The following is a 7,776-nucleotide window of genomic DNA, read 5'->3' as shown; positions in this document are numbered from 1 at the left end:
TACCCATTCCAGCCACCACCCCACAAAAGGGTAAACACTATACTGATGTCTAACTCCAGAGATTAGTTAGCCTGTTTTTAAACTTCTTATGAATTGAATCATACAGTATGCTCCATTTTACATCTGGCTTCTTTTTCTCAATCTATGTTTGTGAGATTCACCCATGTTGCTAAATGTAGCAATTGTTCATTCAGTCTCATTGCTGGGTGGTATTTCATTGTATGAATATACCACCACTGATTTATCCATTCTTCTATTGATGAAGATGTAGTTTTGTTCTGCTTTTCATTGTGATTAATAGTGCTTTTACGGACAGCCTCATACATTTACCATGTCCTCATATATGGTAAATGTATGTTATGTATGCATTTCAAAACAATGTTTTTAAATGCATAAAATACAATACATAGGACCACAAAATAAATAAACTAATATATAGTTTTTAAATTATAAAATTTTAGGTATAGCTATGTTATGTTTCTTTATTAACACAATTCCCAGAGGCAGCAGTGGGTCTAATAACTATTCCAACTAGTGCATCATTTAGTAGTGATGCACTAAATAAAATTTCTGCAAAACTACAATGTGCTATGACAATGTCTGTGATTTCTGTGGGTGACAAAGTCACACATATTGTGAATTCCTCTGTGATTTGTTGTATAAATTCATAATTAAAAGAATGTTAAATTTCAGTTAAGAGGTTAGTGAAAAATAGATATGTGATTTTTTTTTTCCCATCCAAGTTCAGGAAGTCCCTGAATTCACCTCTGATCTAAACTTAACCCTCTTAAAAGCAAGGATCATACCCTAATCATATTAAAAATTCAGAATCTGACACAAAACTTGGCACACCCTAGGTGCTTAATAAATATTTTTTTAAATGACAGTAGTAAATTTTGATTGTGTGTATAATATGTGCCAGGTACTGTGCTAGGCCCTTTAAATGCTCTTCTAAACATCCTCACAACAACATTTTGATAACTACCCCTATTTTACAGATGAGGAATGGAGGCTTGGATAGTTATGTAATTTGACAAGATTCTATAACCAGTGTCAGGCCAGGAATTCAAACCCAAGTATTTCTGACTCCAAAGCCGCCAGCTGACTGCTAACTACAATATTTTACTGCTGACAATTGAATGAAGAGATATATGAATAACTGAATGAACAAATTGTTGACTAACCAATCACACACACCCTCTAGTTCCCTAACCTTTACAACTAGTGGAATAGTTTCAAGATGCAACCAGCTGGAGTTAGTGATGAAGTCTGATTTAGTGAAGAGTATTTTTTGTGTGTGAGGCAATTTGGTCCCTTGGGAAAAAACTCAAACCTAAGTGTTCATTAACATCGTTCTTTAATCAACTGAACTCTCATCTAGCAAATGGTAGGTGACAGATGTTTCCAGTGCTGAACTTGAGAAGGCGAGCTCCTGGACCACAGAGCTTTATTCATAGTAACCAGCACTTAACCCCAAGTGTACACATCAGGTTGTGGAAAGTTATCTGATGACCAAATCTCACTTCCTTTCAAGGAAAACACTTGCACTCTAGTTAAAATTTTGGCCATCTCTGAGGTCCAAAGAAAGCAGTGGAAAAGTGTGAAGAAACCCTGGGATGTCAGGGGTTCCAGATACCCACCTTGACTTGAGGATTCGGATAGGAGGGTATATTTCTAGGGAGTTAAACAATATGATTTTTCAATTCTGAGACTCTTTTCATCCAAAAGAAACAGGTTAACTTTATCCATTTCCCTTGAAAAGGTATTCTCCGAGTGAGGACTCCTGAAACTTAGGAAAAGGTAACTAAGAGCTTAAATATATGTTTCTGAATTCAGCTATTCTCATGTCATTGTTTTTCAAAATGATACAAATAATATTTACACATGTAAAAACATTCAAATATATAACATTTAAAATAAAAAATCAAAGTGTCTCTCACCCTCCTAATCCCACTTCTCAGAAGTAAATACCTACTGTTAACATTAACCGTTTCATGTACACATTCTAAACCTTTTTCTAAAACATATATTTATACCTATTTGCACATGCAAATATATGTACATTCACATATGTATGTATGTATATATACAAATATGACATTACTCTCAGCATGTTATTCTACAACCTACTGTTTTCCTTTAACAATATATCATGGGCACCATGCCAGGTTAGTATATCAAGGTCAACATCTTGCTTCATCAGTGCTGCATAGTATTGTTTTATGGATCCATTAAAATTGTTTTTACTGTTCTCCTATTTAAAGATTTAGATTGTTGTTTCTTTTGTTTGCTATTGGAAACCACATGGCAGTGAATATCCTTGTAATTATCTCATTCAAATGCTCATACAAGGATTTCTGTAGGGTAGTGTCTTTTAAGTGGATTTACTTAATCAAAGAGTCGTATGTTTTAATTTTTGACAGTTATGACCAAATTTAAGAGGACACACTTTAAAGCTTCTGCTCCTAAGGAACTCTCTATGAGGTTCTGACTGACTGTGGGATCCACAGCTCTGGGTTAACTCACAGAATTCCTTTCACCCCAGTAAAGTGAACATGCTCTCTATATTGCCACAATCTCTCCTCCTGGTGCACATTTAAGCAACTATGCTTTGTTTCAGAAGCAAATAATTTCTTTACAGCAAAACTCAGAAGCCGCTCTGTTTCAGAGTGAAGATTAAACTCCACCTCTACTGTGGATTTTTTCCCTAAATGGTTAGCATACACTCACCTACAATTTCATTAAGTCTGAATTCAAGTTCCTTTCTCCTTTTCTGATTGTACAAGGAAGAGAAGATTTATTGGGAAGGGAAATGCAATGAAATATATAGGAAGTAGTTATTTATTTAGGACTGGAACAAGAGGAAAAGCTAGCAAATCTCAGAACAAACCATTGTAACAAGGACATGCCATAAACTCCTCAGGCCTCAATAGATATTGATTTTATTATATTCTAAGAAGAAGAATCCTCTTAATGGTCTTTTTATGTGAAGGCCTTTTAAATAAATTATTTCTACTTGTCCCAACAAATTTGCAGGGTGGGTTGCAATTTCTCCATTAGACACATAAGGAAACTGAGCCTCATAGAACTGATGCAATGGTCAAGATTTCACAGCTAGGTAAGTGCTTGAGTTGGGATCCAGACTCAGGCTCATCCGATTCTCTTTTCACTGTATTGTATCATCTCTGTTGCCATCCAAGTTGCCAGCTTAGAACTTCATAGGAAAGAACCATGGCCAAGGAATGGAGGTCCTGACGTACCTCCTGAGGTACACAGAACTTAGCTCAGTTTAAGGAGAATAAAGAGATTATGAGTGCCCTTTCATGGGAGGTTGGGTGATTGGTTTTCTGTCAAAAATACTGTAGACAAAATTCTTGCAGTGGATCAGAGCCTGGATCAAATGACCTCTGAGTCCGTTTCCAAGTCTACAAATGTATAATTTGATTCCCACACCCATTTCACAGATCAGAAAACAGAAGCTAAGAATCCTTAAGTAACCTGCTCAAGTTCACAACTAACTAGTGTGGAACCCAAGCGTCATGGTGACTCTTCCACTGACCTTTCCATTGAACACACATACTTCCATGACTGTAGCCTTTCTAGCACTCAGCTACATAATTTTGAATCCCTTTTACAGACATATTTTGTTGTATTGCACTTTGCTGATACTGCAATTTTTTTTTTTTTTTACAAATAAAAGGTTTGTGACAACCCTGCGTCAAGCAAGCCTATTGATGACGTCTTTCCAACAATATTTATTCATTTATGTCTCTGTGTCACATTTTGGTAATTCTCACAATATTTCAAGCTTTTTCATTATTATTATATATGTTATAGTGACGTGTGATCAGTGATCTTTGATGTTACTATTGCAAAAATATTACTACTGACAAGGCTCAGATGATGGTTGGCATCTTTTTAGCAGTAAAGTATTTTTAAATTAAGGTATGTACCTTTTTTTAGACATAATGTTATTGCACACTTAATGGACTGGGGTATAATGTAAACACACTTTTATATGCACTGGGAAGCCAAAAAATTCACGTGACTTTCTTTATTGTGATATTAGCTTTATCTTGGTGGTCTGGAACAGAAGCCATGATATCTCCGAGATATGTCTGCACTCCTTTGTTTGTGCCTTTAGCTCACCTAGGTTCCACCTTGATACCCCACAACAAATACATGATTAGAGGCAGGGAGTCATGCCTTTGTTTCGCCCTCCCATCTCTTCCTTTCTTTCCCTCCTCCTGTCTCTTCTAAGAGCAAAGTCACCAAGGGCAGGACCATTTGGTGTCACCCTACATTCTCTCTCTCTTTTTTTTTAACGCCTTGGATTCCTAATCCAGTAATAAGAGTATTAATGTTGTATGTAAAGAAAGTAATGGCATGAGAGAAGAGGAGCTGGCATACTCCCAGAAAAAACAAAAGCCAAGCCCAACTAGAGGTACATCCTGTAAAAACTCTGTCAGTCTTTTAGACAGCAGTCAGAATTGGATCAATTCTACAACTCATTTCAAGGAAAAGAAAAAAGAATAAGAAGAGTCTTCAAGAAACTACCCACCTTCTGGGCTGAAGCACGCTGTGCCATGGCCAGACTGCAGGGAGACCGGCTCAGAAAATCTACGCTGTATCTGCAGAGCCTCTGAATGTTCGAGAATAAGTTGTTTAATGTATGTGTCACCCTCACTCTGTACCCAGGTGAGTACAGATGCAAGTCCCAGGCTGGTCTCTCAATTATCTCTCTGGCAAAGAAGTAAAACCCACCTATCAGAAAAAGAACCCACTTTTCTGTGAGAGATCACCACCCATTCCTCCATCCCAAATCCACTGTAACAGCTTATAAACCCTTCAACAGAATCTGAAAATCAAAGGCCTTGCTCATGCATTTGGAGACTTGACTTGGTTTAGATCTCTAAATTCTTACTATTTTACTTATTGTAAAATCTGGGTAAGTAAATTTCTGTCAAGGCTGCTGGAAAGGCTCACCATTTAGTTAACAATTAATATCCAAGTAATTTGGCATCTGGAAAGCCTAATTATTTTGGTTACCTAGTTCACATAGTTTTCAAAATGTAGTTTTAAACATTCAAAGTGAGGGTTAGAAGGGCCTCAAGTGCAGGTGGAAGGAAAGACCAGGTGTTATTTCACTAATTGACTAAGCAGCGTTGGGAGGCGGTAAGAGAAGGGGCTGAGAACCCAGATTTTGTAGTCATTTTACTGCCTGGATTTAAAACCCAACCTCTGCCATTTACCAGCTCTTTGATCTTGGGCAAATTACTTAATTTCTCAGTGCTTCAGTTCCCCTGTTTGTAACAGGAATAATAGGATAATACCTTATGGGGCTGTTGTAAAGATTACATGAGATACCTATATTATAAAGCACTTTGAATAGTACCTGGAATATAGTAAGTGTTCAGCAAATGCTTGTAATACTATTTTATGTTTTAATAATGAGAGTGGTGATCCACCCCTCTCATCTGAGAGGAAAATGACGATGCAGACTCCGTACAGATTTATAGCCAAATATTGTTATGGATAGTTTTCACAAATAGCAACCACTGTTAAAAATTTAAATGTTTAGGGCTTCCCTGGTGGCGCAGCGGTTGAGAGTCCGCCTGCCGATGCAGGGGACATGAGTTCGTGCCCCGGTCCAGGAAGATCCCACAGGCCGCGGAGCGGCCGGGCCCATGAGCCATGGCCGCTGACCCTGCGCGTCCGGAGCCTGTGCTCCGCAGCGGGAGAGGCCACAGCAGTGAGAGGCCCGCGTACCGCAAAAAAAAAAAAAAAAAAAAAATTAAAATGTTTAAATTAATGAGACTGTTTTTTACATTTGACCTCCACTAACACTGCGTATAATCTGCAAGTGATTAGATGTCATTTTTATCACTCCTGTTAAACTATAACGTGTTCCTTATCCTCCGTGGATGTGGTTCACACTCAGCACGCTCTTGGCTTTGTTCAGCATCCTGTCTGTTGTCGCTTAATCCCAGCAATCACTAAGAATGAGGGTGTGAGAAACTTGTTCAAGAAAATATTGCTTACAACACATGAATTATTAATTTCTTAAGAGTCTTAAAGAGTTACAGGTCTTTTTTTAAATGGGGGGAGGGGAGAGGTCAACGAATGACTAGGATTTAACAGAAATGATTAAAAGGACAGGATGTTCTTTTTTCCCCCTAGGGGCCACAGAAGGAAATGAGAACTAAATTTAATATTATGAGTTCTCATGTTCATAAATTGATGTGTTAGGTTTATGTGTCCCAGTAATTATGCCCTGCTTTGGAAAGGCTTACTCTGAAAGTTTAGTCTGAAGATAGAAATTCAGAAGCTGGGAGAGCTGAGTAGGAACTATGAAATAAAAGTGTTGAGAGTTTCCAGCAAGCTATTTATCTCATGTGTAAATTCAGGGCAAATTTGTAAAGTGGGATTTATGTGTCATGTCCCAGCCATCCTTTTCTTTCGTACCTCAGTGGTGGAACCAATGTCAAGCCACGGAGCCCTTTCACTCTCATCTGTCTGTTCAGTCTCTGCTATAAGACGTTTACACTTTAATGAAAACTTAGGTCGATGTATTACTGCTTTCAGGAAGGGTTTGTTTTGAAAGTTTTACCTCGAATGACAGGTTGCAAGGTTTGTAATTGCTGTGTCATAGATTATATTGCAAGCAACTGAGACCAGTCTAATTTACTTAGGCAAAAGGAATTTATTGGAAGAATAAGGCTCACGGCTCATAAAATTGAAGGTAAAGCTGAAGAATCAGGTCTTGGAAAGGACAGGAGCCAAGTCAAGCAAGATCTTTGCAGCAGCATCTAATCACATTCTCCTCAGGGACCTCATTCAAAATGAACTCATCTCCTTAAGTTTTTGTGTCATTCTGTTCAATATTTAAATGCTAGGGAGAGAACATTTGGTTGGTCCAGCCTGAGGCCAACCCCTCACTCAGGGAAAGGGAAGGGTCCCACTGCAAGAACGGGATGAAAAAAGGTTCCGCAAAGGAATACTGAGGCACTCTTAGCGGAAAAGGGAACAGATGCTGTGCAGACAAAAACATACATTTACTATAATCACCAAGTAAAGGCATTTCACATACCTGTCAATGGGTGCGGGACACACTTTGGAGATGTGGAAGAAGAGGAGGATTGTCTCCACACTCAGGTAGCCATTTTTCTTCACATGAAGGAGTGTCCTACGAGACCCTTTCCAATTAGAGCACATAAGTCAAATGAGATGGGAGGGACCTCAGCATTCTTTCAATGGTTTTCTCTCAAAAGCTTTAAAATGAACACCTTATGATTTAACTGCACTTGAGAATACCATTGAATTCTTAAAGCCACACTTTTCAGTCTTTTGGGATGGTGCTGAAATGTGGTTTCTAAAGTAAATATTTGAATGAATACTAATATACCTCAACCACGGGTTTAGATTGTAGCTCACTGCCCATCTCCTGTCCTAACTAAATATGCAGTTTCCTGAGTACAATCCCAGACCCACTAAAGCCGAGTTCTGGTGGGGAGGGCTTCAGGCAGGGGCTGATACTGAACGTTTAATAAGCTTCCCAGGTGGTTCTGATGTATGTTTGAGAACCACTGAATGGGACTCAACAAATCTCAATAGCTGTTGAGCACATACTCTGCACCGGTCAGTGTTCCGGCCTCTAGGGATCCAACAATGAACAAGATAACCAAAGTTCCTGCTCTTTCAAAGATTCTTACAGGGAGGAAATTAATGATGAACAAATAGAAAAAAATAAACAAGATAATGTTAGAGTGGAACAAG

Source organism: Globicephala melas, chromosome 16 (genome assembly GCF_963455315.2).
Source record: "Globicephala melas chromosome 16, mGloMel1.2, whole genome shotgun sequence".
In the NCBI taxonomy this organism is placed as follows: domain Eukaryota; kingdom Metazoa; phylum Chordata; class Mammalia; order Artiodactyla; family Delphinidae; genus Globicephala; species Globicephala melas.
Note: the sequence above shows the minus strand (reverse complement) of the source record.